Raw genomic sequence first — 22,907 nt, forward strand, 5'->3', positions numbered from 1 at the left:
AAAGATTCCTACAACAAATTCAGTAAATGCAATAACTTTCACGAAAAATAAAGTCAAACTTTTGCGCATAGAGACCCTCATAACCATACCTTTTCTCGAAGAGCATTCCAAGCCGATTGATTTAGCAAATAAAAAAGATAGGTCACGCGACATGTAAGAAAGAACTCGCCACGAATCAAAAGTCCCTGTTTTACGGCCATCTATTTACCGGCTTCTATCCAGTTCATGAGGGTTTCCCGCCATCTGTTCAAGTCTTATGTAGTCTCCAATCTTCAGATAAAAGAGTGAATTTCTAGTAACAACAATGTTTTCCCTGCCACATGCACACAGAAATATACTAAAATAAAGTCATGGCAATTGACCCTACAGAGAACCGTGTCTTCAAATAAATGATGTTCATTTTTTAGAGAGTATAGCATTGCACTCCAAAAAGATTTAGTATATTGTAACCTAAAGGAAAAATATCTTCTGATTAAATGTGTTTTTTCTTGCATATTCTTATCTTCCTATTCATATTGCACACATGTAATAAGTTTGGCTGGATTATCTGTCCGTTTGGCCATTTTTTTTCATATTTTCACACGCAGGTGTTTTCGGTCCAAAGAAGGCCATTTTAGGCTTGTTAAAGCTTAAATGTCCCTTTAAGGTTTAAATGTGTGCTAAGTTCATATCTGCAACAAAATTCCAAAAACAAACCAATGGACATGCACGTGGGGCTTATGCAGGTGGTGAAAGAATGAATTTGTTAGATATTTTCTCTCTAAGCAATTTTGATATGTCTTTTTTGTGTGTGTTTTTTTTAAATCACACCCCCAAAATGTCAATTTCAAGCAAAGAAATCCAATTTCATCCAAGACAATAAACAAATTAGTACAAATGAGAGATCAAGATACTTTGAAGAGAAGAAATCAATAAGCTTCCAATAACTTGTTGTTTAGCACACCAATAAAAGTGTGAAATCTTGAAACGCGCCTTGTCGCTCGTCGGAGCCCATTTATTTGCCAGAGGCCAATGATATATCCTAGCATATAATGTCATGGGTGCCTTTAAAACTGCAGCTGGTCAATATGCATTGCCAGCTCTCATTTAGAGGTTCAAGAGATACAAAATTTCATATTTTGGGCACAAAATAAGTACTTTTGACTATTTTTATGGTGGCAATCTGGGTAAAAAATGCGGATTCAGCACCAAGCGAAAGAAAAAATGCTCATTTTGGGGGTATAGAATGGACGGAAAGGTTAAAATGAACAAGATACATATATGTAGGCAAGCATTTTAAGCTTAGAAATGAGGTTCCATGTAGTAACAGGGGCAGAAAGGCAGCTCAGATCAATGCAGGCTTCCTGAAAGGGGTTTCTAGTACTTCTTTTGGGGACACAGCTTTCCCGCAGAATTCTCAACACATCAAACATCATTGATCATGTCACCTCTGTATGCAAAGACAAGCGAATAAAGTCAATACTGCCCTTAAATCACTGAATGAGAGAAGCATTTACCAAATAAAAAACAAAACTGGTTGCTGAAAGTGCCAAATTTTGTCAAAAGATCCCTCTAATGTAAACGATGAAGGGACACTCGCTACAAACAATCCTATGTTTAAGTCGGACGCGACATCTTCTCAAGCCGGAACCATGACTTTAAGCATATTGTGAGAAAACAGTACCAAACACAAGCTAATTGTAGGGTAACAAGTAGCAAATCAACTCAGCTGTGCTGCATACATGCTCAGAACAAGATAAACATGTTGAGTGCCAACTTCTGCTGCCAACAGAGCAGGAGCTTTACGTGTCAGGACGAGGAATAATCGATACAAACTGCATGGAATTGCACGACGGCAAGAGTTTGAGTGACCACAAAACTGATTAGGACAGTATTTCACACCTTAAGCATCATAATATGCTTATTTGCCTGTGTACATGATAATAAATTAGTATTATTACCTGTTTTACCATCAAAAACCCTTATCAAGTGGCCCTCGGCTTAGTCGCAGACATTTCTTTCTACCTAGAAAAAAAGTAAAATACCCATAAAATAGATATAAAATGAAGAAAAAACATGCATTTATGTATTAAGTGTATTTCTATGAATAATATGAGGTGATAAAGCTTTGTTATATGCATGATTGTACTAATTGAAAGCTGGCTCAGTTAAGCATCTGTTGCAGCACTGTCAACTTGTAAAATGTCCACCATTCCATGTAGTAAAATGGGGCTCTGTTTGAAGTTCATGCTTTATACGCACAAGCTATTGTTGCGTTACTGATTGCGGAGTCCTTGGCGTTGAATTCTGACTGCATGTAGCACAATAACGCTACACGGGCAACCAAAATGCCTTTGAATTTAAGTCGGAAAGCATTAAGCCCTTATTTGGCTATACAAGGGTGGGGGGTCAACTTGAAAAACAACTATTCCAGGTCAAATAATCTGAATTCATGCATTTAATGCACTAATTTTCTTCTCTTTTGCTAAGAATGACCAAAATCAGCTTTCCAGTCATATTTTGCACTTGCAGATGATATTACATTTTTACCTAAGCTAGTTTAGGTTACAATATAGTAAAAGATTTCCTACACAAATTCAATGTAAATGCAATAACTTTAACGAAAAATAAAGTCAAACTTTTGCGCATAGAGACCCTCATAACCATACCTTTTCTCGAAGAGCATTCCACCGAATTGATTTAAGCATAAAAAAGATATGTCACGCGACTGTAAGAAAGAACTCGCCACGAATCAAAAGTCACTGTTTCGCCCATCTATTTACGGCTTCTATCCAGTTCATGAGGGTTTCCCGCCCGCCATCTGTCAAAGTCTTATGTATCTCCAATCTTCAGATAAACGAGTGAATTTCTAGTAAACAACATGTTTTCCCTGCCACATGCACACAGAAACTATACTAAAATAAAGTCATGCAAGTGACCCTACAGAGAACCGTGTCTTCAATAAATGATGTTCATGTTTTTAGGAGTATAGCATTGCACTCCAAAAGATTTAGTATATTGTAACCTAAATTAGGTTACATATAGTAAAGATTTCCTACACAAATCAATGTAAATGCAATAACTTTAACGAAAAATAAAGTCAAACTTTTGCGCATAGAGACCCTCATAACCATACCTTTTCTCGAAGAGCATTCCAAGCCGAATTGATTTAAGCAATAAAAAGATAGGTCACGCGACATGTAAGAAAGAACTCGCCACGAATCAAAGTCACTGTTTTACGGCCATCTATTTACCGCTTACCGGCTCTCTCCATTTCATGAGGGTTTCCCGCCATCTGTCAAAGTCTTATGTAGTCTCCAATCTTCAGATAAAAGAGTGAATTTCTAGTAAACAACAATGTTTTTCCCTGCCACATGCACACAGAAATATACTAAATAAAGTCATGGCAAGTGACCCTACAGAGAACCGTGTCTTCAAATAATGATGTTCATGTTTTTAGAGAGTATAGCATTGCACTCCAAAAGATTTAGTATATTGTAACCTAAAGGAAAAATATCTTCTGATTAAAATGTGTTTTTCTTGCATATTCTTATCTTCCTATTCATATTGCACACATGTAATAAGTTTGGCTGGATTATCTGTCCGTTTGGCCATTTTTTTTCATATTTTCACACGCAGTGTTTTCGGTCCAAAGAAGGCCATTTTAGGCTTGTTAAAGCTTAAATGTCCCTTTAAGGTTTAAATGTGCTAAGTTCAATATCTGCAACAAAATTCCAAAACAAACCAAATGGACATGCACGTGGGGCTTATGCAGGGTGGTGAAAGAATGAATTTGTTAGATATTTTCTCTCTAAGCATTTTGATAATGTCTTTTTTGTGTGTTTTTTTTTAAATCACCCCAAAAATGTCAATTTCAAAGCAAAGAAAATCCAATTTCATCCAAGACAATAAACAAATTAGTACAAATGAGAGATCAAAGATACTTTGAAGAGAAGAATCAATACTTCCAATAACTTGTTGTTTAGCACCAATAAAAGTGTGAAATCTTGAAACGCGCCTTGTCGCTCGGAGCCCATTTTTGCCAGAGGCCAATGATATATCCTAGCATATAATGTCATGGGTGCCTTTAAACTGCAGCAGATGGTCAATATGCATTGCCAGCTCTCATTTAGAGGTTCAAGAGAATACAAAATTTCATATTTTGGGCACAAAATAAGTACTTTTGACTATTTTTATGGTGGCAATCTGGGTAAAAAATGGATTCGATTCAGCACCAAGCGAAGAAAAAATGCTCATTTTGGGGGTATAGAATGGACGGAAAGGTTAAAATGAACAAGATACATATATGTAGGCAAGCATTTTAAGCTTAGAAATGAGGTTCCATGTAGTAACAGGGCAGAAAGGCAGCTCAGATCATGCAGGCTTCCTGAAAGGGGTTTCTAGTACTTCTTTTGGGACACAGCTTCCCGCAGAATTCTCAACACATCAAACATCATTGATCCATGTCACCTCTGTATGCAAAGACAAGCGAATAAAGTCAATACTGCCCTTAAATCACTGAATGAGAGAAGCATTTACCAAATAAAAAACAAAACTGGTTGCTGAAAGTGCCAAATTTTGTCAAAAAGATCCCTCTAATGTAAACGATGAAGGGACACTCGCTACAACACAATCCTATGTTAAGTCGGACGCGACATCTTCTCAAGCCGGAACCATGACTTTAAGCATATTGTGAGAAAACAGTACCAACACAAGCTATTGTAGGGTAACAAGTAGCAAATCAACTCAGCTGTGCTGCATACATGCTCAGGAACAAGATAAACATGTTGAGTGCCAACTTCTGCTGCCAACAGAGCAGGAGCTTTACGTGTCAGGACGAGGAATAATCGATACAAACTGCATGGGAATTGCACGACGGCAAGAGTTTGAGTGACCACAAACTGATTAGGACAGTATTTCACACCTTAAGCATCATAAATGCTTATTTGGCCTGTGTACATGATAATAAATTAGTATTATTACCTGTTTTTATAAACCATCAACAACCCTTATCAAGTGGCCCTCGGCTTAGTCGCAGACATTCTTCTACCTGAAAAAGTAAAAATACCCAATAGAAATAGATATAAAAAGAAAAAAAAACATGCATTTATGTATTTTAAGTGTATTTCTATGAATAATATGAGGTGATAAAGCTTGTTATATGCATGATTGTACTAATATGAAAGCTGGCTCAGTTAAGCATCTGTTGCACTGTCAAAACTGTAAAAATGTCCACCATTCCATGTAGGTAAAATGGGGCTCTGTTTGAATTTCATGCTTTACGCACAAGCTATTGTTGCGTTACTGGATTGCGGAGTCCTTGGCGTTGAATTCTGACTGCATGTAGCACAATAACGCTACACGGTCAACCAAAATGCCTTTGAATTTAAGTCGGAAAGCAATTAAGCCCTTATTTGGCTATACAAGGGTGGGGGGTCAACTTGAAAAACAACTATTCCAGGTCAAATAATCTGAATTCATGCATTTAATGCACTAATTTTCTTCTCTTTTGCTAAGAAATGACCAAAAATCAGCTTTCCCAGTCATATTTTGCACTTGCAGATGATATTACATTTTTTACCTAAAGCTAGTTTAGGTTACAATATAGTAAAAGATTTCCTACACAAATTCAATGTAAATGCAATAACTTTAACGAAAAATAAAGTCAAACTTTTGCGCATAGAGACCCTCATACCATACCTTTTCTCGAAGAGCATTCCAAGCCGAATTGATTTAAGCAATAAAAAAGATAGGTCACGCGACATGTAAGAAAGAACTCGCCACGAATCAAAAGTCACTGTTTTAACGGCCATCTATTTACCACCGGCTTCTATCCAGTTCATGAGGGTTTCCCGCCATCTGTCAAAGTCTTATGTAGTCTCCCATCTTCAGATAAAAGAGTGAATTTCTAGTAAACAACAATGTTTTCCCTGCCACATGCACACAGAAATATACTAAAATAAAGTCATGGCAAGTGACCCTACAGAGAACCGTGTCTTCAAATAAATGATGTTCATGTTTTTAGAGAGTATAGCATTGCACTCCAAAAAGATTTAGTATATTGTAACCTAAAGGAAAAATATCTTCTGATTAAAATGTGTTTTTTTCTGCATATTCTTATCTTCCTATTCATATTGCACACATGTAATAAGTTTGGCTGGATTATCTGTCCGTTTGGCCATTTTTTTCATATTTTCACACGCAGGTGTTTTCGGTCCAAAGAAGGCCATTTTAGGCTTGTTAAAGCTTAAATGTCCCTTTAAGATTTTAATGTGTTAAGTTCAATATCTGCAACAAAATACCAACACAAAACCAAATGGACATGCACGTGGGGCTTATGCGGGGGTGGTGAAAGAATGAATTTGTTAGATATTTTCACTCTAAGCATTTTTGATAATGTCTTTTGTGTGTGTTTTTTTTTAAATCACCCCAAAAATGTCAATCTCAAAGCAAAGAAAATCCAATTTCATCCAGACAATAAACAAATTAGTACAAATGAGAGATCAAAGATACTTTGAAGAGAAGAAATCAATAAGCTTCCAATAACTTGTTGTTTAGCACCAATAAAAGTGTGAAATCTTGAAACGCGCCTTGTAGCTCGGAGCCCATTTATTTGCCAGAGGCCAATGATATATCCTAGCATATAATGTCATGGGTGCCTTTAAACTGCAGCAGATGGTCAATATGCATTGCCAGCTCTCATTTAGAGGTTCAAGAGAATACAAAATTTCATATTTTGGGCACAAAATAAGTACTTTTGACTATGTTTAGGGTGGCAATCTGGGTAAAAAAATGGGGATTCATAACCAAGCGAAAGAAAAAATGCTCATTTTGGGGGTATAGAATGGACGGAAAGGTTAAAATGAACAAGATACATATATGTAGGCAAGCATTTTAAGCTTAGAAATGAGGTTCCATGTAGTAACAGGGGCAAAAAGGCAGCTCAGATCAATGCAGGCTTCCTGAAAGGGGTTTCTAGTACTTCTTTTGGGGACACAGCTTCCCGCAGAATTCTCAACACAACAAACATCATTGATCCATGTCACCTCTGTATGCAAAGACAAGCGAATAAAGTCAATACTGCCCTTAAATCACTGAATGACAGAAGCATTTACCAAATAAAAAACAAAACTGGTTGCTGAAAGTGCCAAATTTTGTCAAAAAGATCCCTCTAATGTAAACGATGAAGGGGACACTCGCTACAACAATCCTATGTTTAAGTCGGACGCGACATCTTCTCAAGCCGGAACCATGACTGTAAGCATATTGTGAGAAACAGTACCAAACACAAGCTAATTGTAGGGTAACAAGTAGCAAATCAACTCAGCTGTGCTGCATACATGCTCAGGAACAAGGATAAACATGTTGAGTGCCAACTTCTGCTGCCAACAGAGCACGAGCTTACGTGTCCATGACGCGGAATAATCGATACAAAACTGCATGGGAATTGCACGACGGCAAGAATTTGAGTGACCACAAACTGATTAGGACAGTATTTCACACCTTAAGCATCATAATATGCTTATTTGCCTGTGTACATGATAATAAATTAGTATTATTACCTGTTTTACCATCAACAACCCTTATCCAGTGGCCCTCGGCTTAATTGCAGACATTCCTCTACCTGAAAAAGTCAAAATACCCAATAGAAAAAAGATATACAATGAAGAAAAAAACATGCATTTATGTATTTTAAGTGTATTTCTATGAATAATATGAGGTGATAAAGCTTGTTATATGCATGATTGTACTAAATAAGAAAGCTGGCTCAGTTAAGCATCTGTTGCACTGTCAAAACTGTAAAAATGTCCGCCATTCCATGTAGGTGAAATGGGGCTGTGTTTGAATGTTTATGCTTTACGCACAAGCTATTGTTGCGTTACTGGATTGCGGAGTCCTTGGCGTTGAATTCTGACTGCATGTAGCACAATAACGCTACACGGTCAACCATAATGCCTTTGAATTTAAGTCGGAAAGCAATTTAGCCCTTATTCGGCTATACAAGGGTGGGGGATCAACTTGAAAAACAACTATTCCAGGTCAAATAATCTGAATTCATGCATTTAATGCACTAATTTTCTTCTCTTTTGCTAAGAAATGACCAAAAATCAGCTTTCCCAGTCATATTTTGCACTTGCAGATGATATTACATTTTTTACCTAAAGCTAGTTTAGGTTACAATATAGTAAAAGATTTCCTACACAAATTCAATGTAAAAGCAATAACTTTAACGAAAAATAAAGTCAAACTTTTGCGCATAGAGACCCTTATAAACCATACCTTTTCTCGAAGAGCATTCCAAGCCGAATTGATTTAAGCAATACAAAAGATAGGTCACGCGATATGTAAGAAAGAACTCGTCACGAATCAAAAGTCACTGTTTTACGGCCATCTATTTACCGGCTTCTATCCAGTTCATGAGGGTTTCCCGCCATCTGTCAAAGTCTTATGTAGTCTCCAATCTTCAGATTAAAGAGTGAATTTCTAGTAAACAACAATGTTTTCCCTGCCACATGCACACAGAAATATACTAAAATAAAGTCATGGCAAGTGACCCTACAGAGAACCGTGTCTTCAAATAAATGATGTTCATGTTTTTAGAGAGTATAGCATTGCACTCCAAAAAGATTTAGTATATTGTAACTTAAAGGAAAAATATCTTCTGATTAAAATGTGTTTTTCTTGCGTATTCTTATCTTCCTATTCATATTGCACACATTTAATAAGTTTGGCTGGATTATCTGTCCATTTGGCCATTTTTTTTCATATTTTCACACGCGGGTGTTTTCGGTCCAAAGAAGGCGATTTTAGGCCTGTTAAAGCTTAAATGTCCCTTTAAGATTTAAATGTGTTTAAGTTCAATATCTGCAACAAAATACCAAAACAAACCAAATGGACATGCACGTGGGGCTTATGCGGGGTGGTGAAAGAATGAATTTGTTAGATATTTTCACTCTAAGCAATTTTGATAATGTCTTTTTTGTGTGTTTTTTTTTAAATCACCCCAAAAATGTCAATCTCAAAGCAAAGAAAATCCAATTTCATCCAAGACAATAAACAAATTAGTACAAATGAGAGATCAAAGATACTTTGAAGAGAAGAAATCAATAAGCTTCCAATAACTTGTTGTTTAGCACCAATAAAAGTGTGAAATCTTGAAACGCGCCTTGTCGCTCGGAAGCCCATTTATTTGCCAGAGGCCAATGATATATCCTAGCATATAATGTCATGGATGCCTTTAAACTGCAGCAGATGGTCAATATGCATTGCCAGCTCTCATTTAGAGGTTCATGAGAATACAAAATTTCATATTTTGGGCACAAAATAAGTACTTTTGACTATGTTTAGGGTGGCAATCTGGGTAAAAAATGGGAATTCATAACCAAGCGAAAGAAAAAATGCTCATTTTGGGGGTATAGAATGGACGGACAGGTTAAAATGAACAAGATACATATATGTAGGCAAGCATTTTAAGCTTAGAAATGAGGTTCCATGTAGTAACAGGGGCAAAAAGGCAGCTCAGATCAATGCAGGCTTCCTGAAAGGGGTTTCTAGTACTTCTTTTGGGGACACAGCTTCCCGCAGAATTCTCAACACAACAAACATCATTGATCCATGTCACCTCTGTATGCAAAGACACGCGAATAAAGTCAATACTGCCCTTAAATCACTGAATGACAGAAGCATTTACCAAATAAAAAACAAAACTGGTTGCTGAAAGTGCCAAATTTTGTCAAAAAGATCCCTCTAATGTAAACGATGAAGGGGACACTCGCTACAACAATCCTATGTTTAAGTCGGACGCGACATCTTCTCAAGCCGGAACCATGACTGTAAGCATATTGTGAGAAAACAGTACCAAACACAAGCTAATTGTAGGGTAACAAGTTGCAAATCAACTCAGCTGTGCTGCATACATGCTCAGGAACAAGGATAAACATGTTGAGTGCCAACTTCTGCTGCCAACAGAGCACGAGCTTTACGTGTCAGGACGCGGAATAATCGATACAAACTGCATGGGAATTGCACGACGGCAAGAATTTGAGTGACCACAAAACTGATTAGGACAGTATTTCACACCTTAAGCATCATAAATATGCTTATTTGCCTGTGTACATGATACTAAATTAGTATTATTACCTGTTTTACCATCAACAACCCTTATCCAGTGGCCCTCGGCTTAATTGCAGACATTCCTCTACCTGAAAAAGTCAAAATACCCAATAGAAAAAAGATATACAATGAAGAAAAAAACATGCATTTATGTATTTTAAGTGTATTTCTATGAATAATATGAGGTGATAAAGCTTGTTATATGCATGATTGTACTAAATATGAAAGCTGGCTCAGTTAAGCATATGTTGCACTGTCAAAACTGTAAAAATGTCCGCCATTCCATGTAGGTGAAATGGGGCTGTGTTTGAATGTTTATGCTTTACGCACAAGCTATTGTTGCGTTACTGGATTGCGGAGTCCTTGGCGTTGAATTCTGACTGCATGTAGCACAATAACGCTACACGGTCAACCAAAATGCCTTTGAATTTAAGTCGGAAAGCAATTTAGCCCTTATTCGGCTATACAAGGGTGGGGGATCAACTTGAAAAACAACTATTCCAGGTCAAATAATCTGAATTCATGCATTTAATGCACTAATTTTCTTCTCTTTTGCTAAGAAATGACCAAAAATCAGCTTTCCCAGTCATATTTTGCACTTGCAGATGATATTACATTTTTTACCTAAAGCTAGTTTAGGTTACAATATAGTAAAAGATTTCCTACACAAATTCAATGTAAAAGCAATAACTTTAACGAAAAATAAAGTCAAACTTTTGCGCATAGAGACCCTCATAACCATACCTTTTCTCGAAGAGCATTCCAAGCCGAATTGATTTAAGCAATAAAAAAGATAGGTCACGCGATATGTAAGAAAGAACTCGCCACGAATCAAAAGTCACTGTTTTACGGCCATCTATTTACCGGCTTCTATCCAGTTCATGAGGGTTTCCCGCCATCTGTCAAAGTCTTATGTAGTCTCCAATCTTCAGATAAAAGAGTGAATTTCTAGTAAACAACAATGTTTTCCCTGCCACATGCACACAGAAATATACTAAAATAAAGTCATGGCAAGTGACCCTACAGAGAACCGTGTCTTCAAATAAATGATGTTCATGTTTTTAGAGAGTATTGCATTGCACTCCAAAAAGATTTAGTATATTGTAACCTAAAGGTTACAATATAGTAAAAGATTTCCTACACAAATTCAATGTAAAAGCAATAACTTTAACGAAAAATAAAGTCAAACTTTTGCGCATAGAGACCCTCATAACCATACCTTTTCTCGAAGAGCATTCCAAGCCGAATTGATTTAAGCAATAAAAAGATAGGTCACGCGATATGTAAGAAAGAACTCGTCACGAATCAAAAGTCACTGTTTTACGGCCATCTATTTACCGGCTTCTATCCAGTTCATGAGGGTTTCCCGCCATCTGTCAAAGTCTTATGTAGTCTCCAATCTTCAGATAAAAGAGTGAATTTCTAGTAAACAACAATGTTTTCCCTGCCACATGCACACAGAAATATACTAAAATAAAGTCATGGCAAGTGACCCTACAGAGAACCGTGTCTTCAAATAAATGATGTTCATGTTTTTAGAGAGTATAGCATTGCACTCCAAAAAGATTTAGTATATTGTAACCTAAAGGAAAAATATCTTCTGATTAAAATGTGTTTTTCTTGCGTATTCTTATCTTCCTTTTCATATTGCACACATATAATAAGTTTGCTGGATTATCTGTCCATTTGGCCATTTTTTTCATATTTTCACACGCGGGTGTTTTCGGTCCAAAGAAGGCGATTTTAGGCCTGTTAAAGCTTAAATGTCCATTTAAGATTTAAATGTGTTAAGTTCAATATCTGCAACAAAATACCAAAACAAACCAAATGGACATGCACGTGGGGCTTATGCGGGGTGGTGAAAGAATGAATTTGTTAGATATTTTCACTCTAAGCAATTTTGAAAATGTCTTTTTTGTGTGTTTTTTTTTAAATCACCCCAAAAATGTCAATCTCAAAGCAAAGAAAATCCAATTTCATCCAAGACAATAAACAAATTAGTACAAATGAGAGATCAAAGATACTTTGAAGAGAAGAAATCAATAAGCTTCCAATAACTTGTTGTTTAGCACCAATAAAAGTGTGAAATCTTGAAACGCGCCTTGTCGCTCGGAGCCCATTTATTTGCCAGAGGCCAATGATATATCCTAGCATATAATGTCATGGGTGCCTTTAAACTGCAGCAGATGGTCAATATGCATTGCCAGCTCTCATTTAGAGGTTCAAGAGAATACAAAATTTCATATTTTGGGCACAAAATAAGTACTTTTGACTATGTTTAGGGTGGCAATCTGGGTAAAAAATGGGGATTCATAACCAAGCGAAAGAAAAAAAGCTCATTTTGGGGGTATAGAATGGACGGAAAGGTTAAAATGAACAAGATACATATATGTAGGCAAGCATTTTAAGCTTAGAAATGAGGTTCCATGTAGTAACAGGGGCAAAAAGGCAGCTCAGATCAATGCAGGCTTCCTGAAAGGGGTTTCTAGTACTTCTTTTGGGGACACAGCTTCCCGCAGAATTCTCAACACAACAAACATCATTGATCCATGTCACCTCTGTATGCAAAGACAAGCGAATAAAGTCAATACTGCCCTTAAATCACTGAATGACAGAAGCATTTACCAAATAAAAAACAAAACTGGTTGCTGAAAGTGCCAAATTTTGTCAAAAAGATCCCTCTAATGTAAACGATGAAGGGGACACTCGCTACAACAATCCTATGTTTAAGTCGGACGCGACATCTTCTCAAGCCGGAACCTTGACTGTAAGAATATTGTGAGAAAACAGTACCAAACACAAGCTAATTGTAGGGTAACAAGTTGCAAATCAACTCAGCTGTGCTGCATACATGCTCAGGAACAAGGATAAACATGTTGAGTGCCAACTTCTGCTGCCAACAGAGCACGAGCTTTACGTGTCAGGACGCGGAATAATCGATACAAACTGCATGGGAATTGCACGACGGCAAGAATTTGAGTGACCACAAAACTGATTAGGACAGTATTTCACACCTTAAGCATCATAAATATGCTTATTTGCCTGTGTACATGATAATAAATTAGTATTATTACCTGTTTTACCATCAACAACCCTTATCCAGTGGCCCTCGGCTTAATTGCAGACATTCCTCTACCTGAAAAAGTCAAAATACCCAATAGAAAAAAGATATACAATGAAGAAAAAAACATGCATTTATGTATTTTAAGTGTATTTCTATGAATAATATGAGGTGATAAAGCTTGTTATATGCATGATTGTACTAAATATGAAAGCTGGCTCAGTTAAGCATCTGTTGCACTGTCAAAACTGTAAAAATGTTCGCCATTCCATGTAGGTGAAATGGGGCTGTGTTTGAATGTTTATGCTTTACGCACAAGCAATTGTTGCGTTACTGGATTGCGGAGTCCTTGGCGTTGAATTCTGACTGCATGTAGCACAATAACGCTACACGGTCAACCAAAATGCCTTTGAATTTAAGTCGGAAAGCAATTTAGCCCTTATTCGGCTATACAAGGGTGGGGGATCAACTTGAAAAACAACTATTCCAGGTCAAATAATCTGAATTCATGCATTTAATGCACTAATTTTCTTCTCTTTTGCTAAGAAATGACTAAAAATCAGCTTTCCCAGTCATATTTTGCACTTGCAGATGATATTACATTTTTTACCTAAAGCTAGTTTAGGTTACAATATAGTAAAAGATTTCCTACACAAATTCAATGTAAAAGCAATAACTTTAACGAAAAATAAAGTCAAACTTTTGCGCATAGAGACCCTCATAACCATACCTTTTCTCGAAGAGCATTCCAAGCCGAATTGATTTAAGCAATAAAAAAGATAGGTCACGCGATATGTAAGAAAGAACTCGTCACGAATCAAAAGTCACTGTTTTACGGCCATCTATTTACCGGCTTCTATCCAGTTCATGAGGGTTTCCCGCCATCTGTCAAAGTCTTATGTAGTCTCCAATCTTCAGATAAAAGAGTGAATTTCTAGTAAACAACAATGTTTTCCCTGCCACATGCACACAGAAATATACTAAAATAAAGTCATGGCAAGTGACCCTACAGAGAACCGTGTCTTCAAATAAATGATGTTCATGTTTTTAGAGAGTATAGCATTGCACTCCAAAAAGATTTAGTATATTGTAACCTAAAGGAAAAATATCTTCTGATTAAAATGTGTTTTTCTTGCGTATTCTTATCTTCCTATTCATATTGCATACATATAATAAGTTTGGCTGGATTATCTGTCCATTTGGCCATTTTTTTTTCATATTTTCACACGCGGGTGTTTTCGGTCCAAAGAAGGCGATTTTAGGCCTGTTAAAGCTTAAATGTCCCTTTAAGATTTAAATGTGTTAAGTTCAATATCTGCAACAAAATACCAAAACAAACCAAATAAACATGCACGTGGGGCTTATGCGGGGTGGTGAAAGAATGAATTTGTTAGATATTTTCACTCTAAGCAATTTTGATAATGTCTTTTTTGTGTTTTTTTTTTTTTTAAATCACCCCAAAAATGTCAATCTCAAAGCAAAGAAAATCCAATTTCATCCAAGACAATAAACAAATTAGTACAAATGAGAGATCAAAGATACTTTGAAGAGAATAAATCAATAAGCTTCCAATAACTTGTTGTTTAGCACCAATAAAAGTGTGAAATCTTGAAACGCGCCTTGTCGCTCGGAGCCCATTTATTTGCCAGAGGCCAATGATATATCCTAGCATATAATGTCATGGGTGCCTTTAAACTGCAGCAGATGGTCAATATGCATTGCCAGCTCTCATTTAGAGGTTCAAGAGAATACGAAATTTCATATTTTGGGCACAAAATAAGTACTTTTGACTATGTTTAGGGTGGCAATCTGGGTAAAAAATGGGGATTCATAACCAAGCGAAAGAAAAAATGCTCATTTTGGGGGTATAGAATGGACGGAAAGGTTAAAATGAACAAGATACATATATGTAGGCAAGCATTTTAAGCTTAGAAATGAGGTTCCATGTAGTAACAGGGGCAAAAAGGCAGCTCAGATCAATGCAGGCTTCCTGAAAGGGGTTTCTAGTACTTCTTTTGGGAACACAGCTTCCCGCAGAATTCTCAACACAACAAACATCATTGATCCATGTCACCTCTGTATGCAAAGACAAGCGAATAAAGTCAATACTGCCCTTAAATCACTGAATGACAGAAGCATTTACCAAATAAAAAACAAAACTGGTTGCTGAAAGTGCCAAATTTTGTCAAAAAGATCCCTCTAATGTAAACGATGAAGGGGACACTCGCTACAACAATCCTATGTTTAAGTCGGACGCGACATCTTCTCAAGCCGGAACCATGACTGTAAGCATATTGTGAGAAAACAGTACCAAACACAAGCTAATTGTAGGGTAACAAGTAGCAAATCAACTCAGCTGTGCTGCATACATGCTCAGGAACAAGGATAAACATGTTGAGTGCCAACTTCTGCTGCCAACAGAGCACGAGCTTTACGTGTCAGGACGCGGAATAATCGATACAAACTGCATGGGAATTGCACGACGGCAAGAATTTGAGTGACCACAAAACTGATTAGGACAGTATTTCACACCTTAAGCATCATAAATATGCTTATTTGCCTGTGTAAATGATAATAAATTAGTATTATTACCTGTTTTACCATCAACAACCCTTATCCAGTGGCCCTCGGCTTAATTGCAGACATTCCTCTACCTGAAAAAGTCAAAATACCCAATAGAAAAAAGATATACAATGAAGAAAAAAACATGCATTTATGTATTTTAAGTGTATTTCTATGAATAATATGAGGTGATAAAGCTTGTTATATGCATGATTGTACTAAATATGAAAGCTGGCTCAGTTAAGCATCTGTTGCACTGTCAAAACTGTAAAAATGTCCGCCATTCCATGTAGATGAAATGGGGCTGTGTTTGAATGTTTATGCTTTACGCACAAGCTATTGTTGCGTTACTGGATTGCGGAGTCTTTGGCGTTTAATTCTGACTGCATGTAGCACAATAACGCTACACGGTCAACCAAAATGCCTTTGAATTTAAGTCGGAAAGCAATTTAGCCCTTATTCGGCTATACAAGGGTGGGGGATCAACTTGAAAAACAACTATTCCAGGTCAAATAATCTGAATTCATGCATTTAATGCACTAATTTTCTTCTCTTTTGCTAAGAAATGACCAAAAATCAGCCTTCCCAGTCATATTTTGCACTTGCAGATAATATTATATTTTTTACCTAAAGCTAGTTTAGGTTACAATATAGTAAAAGATTTCCTACACAAATTCAATGTAAAAGCAATAACTTTAACGAAAAATAAAGTCAAACTTTTGCGCATAGAGACCCTCATAACCATACCTTTTCTCGAAGAGCATTCCAAGCCGAATTGATTTAAGCAATAAAAAAGATAGGTCACGCGATATGTAAGAAAGAACTCGTCACGAATCAAAAGTCACTGTTTTACGGCCATCTATTTACCGGCTTCTATCCAGTTCATGAGGGTTTCCCGCCATCTGTCAAAGTCTTATGTAGTCTCCAATCTTCAGATAAAAGAGTGAATTTCTAATAAACAACAATGTTTTCCCTGCCACATGCACACAGAAATATACTAAAATAAAGTCATGGCAAGTGACCCTACAGAGAACCGTGTCTTCAAATAAATGATGTTCATGTTTTTAGAGAGTATAGCATTGCACTCCAAAAAGATTTAGTATATTGTAACCTAAAGGAAAAATATCTTCTGATTAAAATGTGTTTTTCTTGCGTATTCTTATCTTCCTATTCATATTGCACACATATAATAAGTTTGGCTGGATTATCTGTCCATTTGGCCATTTTTTTTCATATTTTCACACGCGGGTGTTTTCGGTCCAAAGAAGGCGATTTTAGGCCTGTTAAAGCTTAAATGTCCCTTTAAGATTTAAATGTGTTAAGTTCAATATCTGCAACAAAATACCAAAACAAACCAAATGGACATGCACGTGGGGCTTATGCGGGGTGGTGAAAGAATGAATTTGTTAGATATTTTCACTCTAAGCAATTTTGATAATGTCTTTTTTGTGTGTTTTTTTTTTAAATCACCCCAAAAATGTCAATCTCAAAGCAAAGAAAATCCAATTTCATCCAAGACAATAAACAAATTAGTACAAATGAGAGATCAAAGATACTTTGAAGAGAAGAAATCAATAAGCTTCCAATAACTTGTTGTTTAGCACCAATAAAAGTGTGAAATCTTGAAACGCGCCTTGTCGCTCGGAGCCCATTTATTTGCCAGAGGCCAATGATATATCCTAGCATATAATGTCATGGGTGCCTTTAAACTGCAGCAGATGGTCAATATGCATTGCCAGCTCTCATTAAGAGGTTCAAGAGAATACAAAATTTCATATTTTGGGCACAAAATAAGTACTTTTGACTATGTTTAGGGTGGCAATCTGGGTAAAAAATGGGGATTCATAACCAAGCGAAAGAAAAAATGCTCATTTTGGGGGTATAGAATGGACGGAAAGGTTAAAATGAACAAGATACATATATGTAGGCAAGCATTTTAAGCTTAGAAATGAGGTTCCATGTAGTAACAGGGGCAAAAAGGCAGCTCAGATCAATGCAGGCTTCCTGAAAGGGGTTTCTAGTACTTCTTTTGGGGACACAGCTTCCCGCAGAATTCTCAACACAACAAACATCATTGATCCATGTCACCTCTGTATGCAAAGACAAGCGAATAAAGTCAATACTGCCCTTAAATCAATGAATGACAGAAGCATTTACCAAATATAAAACAAAACTGGTTGCTGAAAGTGCCAAATTTTGTCAAAAAGATCCCTCTAATGTAAACGATGAAGGGGACACTCGCTACAACAATCCTATGTTTAAGTCGGACGCGACATCTTCTCAAGCCGGAACCATGACTGTAAGCATATTGTGAGAAAACAGTACCAAACACAAGCTAATTGTAGGGTAACAAGTAGCAAATCAACTCAGCTGTGCTGCATACATGCTCAGGAACAAGGATAAACATGTTGAGTGCCAACTTCTGCTGCCAACAGAGCACGAGCTTTACGTGTCAGGACGCGGAATAATCGATACAAACTGCATGGGAATTGCACGACGGCAAGAATTTGAGTGACCACAAAACTGATTAGGACAGTATTTCACACCTTAAGCATCATAAATATGCTTATTTGCCTGTGTACATGATAATAAATTAGTATTATTACCTGTTTTACCATCAACAACCCTTATCCAGTGGCCCTCGGCTTAATTGCAGACATTCCTCTACCTGAAAAAGTCAAAATACCCAATAGAAAAAAGATATACAATGAAGAAAAAAACATGCATTTATGTATTTTAAGTGTATTTCTATGAATAATATGAGGTGATAAAGCTTGTTATATGCATGATTGTACTAAATATGAAAGCTGGCTCAGTTAAGCATCTGTTGCACTGTCAAAACTGTAAAAATGTCCGCCATTCCATGTAGGTGAAATGGGGCTGTGTTTGAATGTTTATGCTTTACGCACAAGCTATTGTTGCGTTACCGGATTGCGGAGTCCTTGGCGTTGAATTCTGACTGCATGTAGCACAATAACGCTACACGGTCAACCAAAATGCCTTTGAATTTAAGTCGGAAAGCAATTTAGCCCTTATTCGGCTATACAAGGGTGGGGGATCAACTTGAAAAACAACTATTCCAGGTCAAATAATCTGAATTCATGCATTTAATGCACTAATTTTCTTCTCTTTTGCTAAGAAATGACCAAAAATCAGCCTTCCCAGTCATATTTTGCACTTGCAGATGATATTACATTTTTTACCTAAAGCTAGTTTAGGTTACAATATAGTAAAAGATTTCCTACACAAATTCAATGTAAAAGCAATAACTTTAACGAAAAATAAAGTCAAACTTTTGCGCATAGAGACCCTCATAACCATACATTTTCTCAAAGAGCATTCCAAGCCGAATTGATTTAAGCAATAAAAAAGATAGGTCACGCGATATGTAAGTAAGAACTCGTCACGAATCAAAAGTCACTGTTTTACGGCCATCTATTTACCGGCTTCTATCCATTTCATGAGGGTTTCCCGCCATCTGTCAAAGTCTTATGTAGTCTCCAATCTTCAGATAAAAGAGTGAATTTCTAGTAAACAACAATGTTTTCCCTGCCACATGCACACAGAAATATACTAAAATAAAGTCATGGCAAGTGACCCTACAGAGAACCGTGTCTTCAAATAAATGATGTTCATGTTTTTAGAGAGTATAGCATTGCACTCCAAAAAGATTTAGTATATTGTAACCTAAAGGAAAAATATTTTCTGATTAAAATGTGTTTTTCTTGCGTATTCTTATCTTCCTATTCATATTGCACACATATAATAAGTTTGGCTGGATTATCTGTCCATTTGGCCATTTTTTTTCATATTTTCACACGCGGGTGTTTTCGGTCCAAAGAAGGCGATTTTAGGCCTGTTAAAGCTTAAATGTCCCTTTAAGATTTAAATGTGTTAAGTTCAATATCTGCAACAAAATACCAAAACAAACCAAATGGACATGCACGTGGGGCTTATGCGGGGTGGTGAAAGAATGAATTTGTTAGATATTTTCACTCTAAGCAATTTTGATAATGTCTTTTGTGTGTGTGTTTTTTTTAAATCACCCCAAAAATGTCAATCTCAAAGCAAAGAAAATCCAATTTCATCCAAGACAATAAACACATTAGTACAAATGAGAGATCAAAGATACTTTGAAGAGAAGAAATCAATAAGCTTCCAATAACTTGTTGTTTAGCACCAATAAAAGTGTGAAATCTTGAAACGCGCCTTGTCGCTCGGAGCCCATTTATTTGCCAGAGGCCAATGATATATCCTAGCATATAATGTCATGGGTGCCTTTAAACTGCAGCAGATGGTCAATATGCATTGCCAGCTCTCATTTAGAGGTTCAAGAGAATACCAAATTTCATATTTTGGGCACAAAATAAGTACTTTTGACTATGTTTAGGGTGGCAATCTGGGTAAAAAATGGGGATTCATAACCAAGCGAAAGAAAAAATGCTCATTTTGGGGGTATAGAATGGACGGAAAGGTTAAAATGAACAAGATACATATATGTAGGCAAGCATTTTAAGCTTAGAAATGAGGTTCCATGTAGTAACAGGGGCAAAAAGGCAGCTCAGATCAATGCAGGCTTCCTGAAAGGGGTTTCTAGTACTTCTTTTGGGGACACAGCTTCCCGCAGAATTCTCAACACAACAAACATCATTGATCCATGTCACCTCTGTATGCAAAGACAAGCGAATAAAGTCAATACTGCCCTTAAATCACTGAATGACAGAAGCATTTACCAAATAAAAAACAAAACTGGTTGCTGAAAGTGCCAAATTTTGTCAAAAAGATCCCTCTAATGTAAACGATGAAGGGGACACTCGCTACAACAATCCTATGTTTAAGTCGGACGCGACATCTTCTCAAGCCGGAACCATGACTGTAAGCATATTGTGATAAAACAGTACCAAACACAAGCTAATTGTAGGGTAACAAGTAGCAAATCAACTCAGCTGTGCTGCATACATGCTCAGGAACAAGGATAAACATGTTGAGTGCCAACTTCTGCTGCCAACAGAGCACGAGCTTTACGTGTCAGGACGCGGAATAATCGATACAAACTGCATGGGAATTGCACGACGGCAAGAATTTGAGTGACCACAAAACTGATTAGGACAGTATTTCACACCTTAAGCATCATAAATATGCTTATTTGCCTGTGTACATGATAATAAATTAGTATTATTACCTGTTTTACCATCAACAACCCTTATCCAGTGGCCCTCGGCTTAATTGCAGACATTCCTCTACCTGAAAAAGTCAAAATACCCAATAGAAAAAAGATATACAATGAAGAAAAAAACATGCATTTATGTATTTTAAGTGTATTTCTATGAATAATATGAGGTGATAAAGCTTGTTATATGCATGATTGTACTAAATATGAAAGCTGGCTCAGTTAAGCATCTGTTGCACTGTCAAAACTGTAAAAATGTCCGCCATTCCATGTAGATGAAATGGGGCTGTGTTTGAATGTTTATGCTTTACGCACAAGCTATTGTTGCGTTACTGGATTGCGGAGTCTTTGGCGTTGAATTCTGACTGCATGTAGCACAATAACGCTACACGGTCAACCAAAATGCCTTTGAATTTAAGTCGGAAAGCAATTTAGCCCTTATTCGGCTATACAAGGGTGGGGGATCAACTTGAAAAACAACTATTCCAGGTCAAATAATCTGAATTCATGCATTTAATGCACTAATTTTCTTCTCTTTTGCTAAGAAATGACCAAAAATCAGCCTTCCCAGTCATATTTTGCACTTGCAGATGATATTACATTTTTTACCTAAAGCTAGTTTAGGTTACAATATAGTAAAAGATTTCCTACACAAATTCAATGTAAAAGCAATAACTTTAACGAAAAATAAAGTCAAACTTTTGCGCATAGAGACCCTCATAACCATACCTTTTCTCGAAGAGCATTCCAAGCCGAATTGATTTAAGCAATAAAAAAGATAGGTCACGCGATATGTAAGAAAGAACTCGTCACGAATCAAAAGTCACTGTTTTACGGCCATCTATTTACCGGCTTCTATCCAGTTCATGAGGGTTTCCCGCCATCTGTCAAAGTCTTATGTAGTCTCCAATCTTCAGATAAAAGAGTGAATTTCTAGTAAACAACAATGTTTTCCCTGCCACATGCACACAGAAATATACTAAAATAAAGCCATGGCAAGTGACCCTACAGAGAACCGTGTCTTCAAATAAATGATGTTCATGTTTTTAGAGAGTATAGCATTGCACTCCAAAAAGATTTAGTATATTGTAACCATAAACACGTAGTATTAACTGGTTCCCCGTTGAATATAACCGTTGACTATAATATACAACAGGTACAGGCTAATGTATCGGCGATTTTAATTGGATAACGCGAAGACCAATCGGAACGTTGTTTATTACTGTCGGGAATTCATGACGTTAACGTTTATCCGCTAACATGCACGCGACGTCATGTATACTATCGACGTCACTTTTCATGTTGTATATTAAGCAACTTCGTATGAACGTCTAATAAAATGTCGAAACTAACGCAACTGTTTTCGTATTTCGCAGTTTTTTAAAACCATACGATCATCATACGCAATAATAACGAGCTTTTATTCTTACCTGTCAGCTGTCAAAAAGTTCGGGAAATGTTTTGTTTCCGGTTTGGAAATGGTACACGGATTACTTCCCCTGAACCTCGTATAATCTCGCGATATGTTAACCGGTCCAAATTTGGACCGGTAAAATTAGCCTGTACCGATCCCTATATAGAGAGTAACGATAGATAAGGGGAGGTAACCAATCTACACGTAGTATTGGTTCAACCACAATCGGGACACCTCGGACAATCCCGCCATATCGATATTCACCTGTGAGCATTGATAGATGGCTGAACAATGACGTACTACATTCACCTGTGAGCATTGATAGACGGCTGAACTATGACGTACAACATTCACCTGTGAGCATTGATAGACGACTGAACAATGACGTATTGCGTTTACCTGTGAGCATTGATAAACAACTGAACAATGACGTACTATATTCACATGTGAGCATTGATAGACGGCTGAACAATGACGCACTACATTCCCATGTGAGCATTGATAGACGGCTGAACAATGACGTACTACATGTGCTCCACGATGATGCACTACATTGATTTGTATCAATTATGTAAGGCTGCACGGTGATGTACTACATGTACGTACAA

General features: G+C 36.9%; 2 long non-coding RNA genes across 2 annotated transcripts in view; one reads left to right on the forward strand and one right to left on the reverse strand.

The window, feature by feature from the left end:
• The window catches only part of LOC127881262 (uncharacterized), a 13,529-nt gene extending 1,841 nt beyond the window's left edge, over nucleotides 1–11,688 (forward strand). Inside the window, exons 2-3 of the long non-coding RNA XR_008049985.1 lie at nucleotides 10,383–10,889; nucleotides 11,364–11,688. This is a non-coding gene — a long non-coding RNA (uncharacterized LOC127881262). The remainder of the gene's footprint in view (nucleotides 1–10,382; nucleotides 10,890–11,363) is intronic.
• LOC127881263 (uncharacterized) lies at nucleotides 4,975–21,798 on the reverse strand. Its single transcript, XR_008049986.1, has 8 exons — nucleotides 21,735–21,798; nucleotides 20,898–20,959; nucleotides 18,322–18,383; nucleotides 15,746–15,807; nucleotides 13,167–13,228; nucleotides 10,120–10,181; nucleotides 7,542–7,603; nucleotides 4,975–5,029 (listed from the first exon to the last, which is right to left on the reverse strand). It is a non-coding gene; the product is annotated as an uncharacterized LOC127881263 (long non-coding RNA).
• Nucleotides 21,799–22,907: the final 1,109 nt, after the last annotated feature.

Source organism: Dreissena polymorpha, chromosome 5, assembly GCF_020536995.1.
Source record: "Dreissena polymorpha isolate Duluth1 chromosome 5, UMN_Dpol_1.0, whole genome shotgun sequence".
In the NCBI taxonomy this organism is placed as follows: Eukaryota; Metazoa; Mollusca; class Bivalvia; order Myida; family Dreissenidae; genus Dreissena; species Dreissena polymorpha.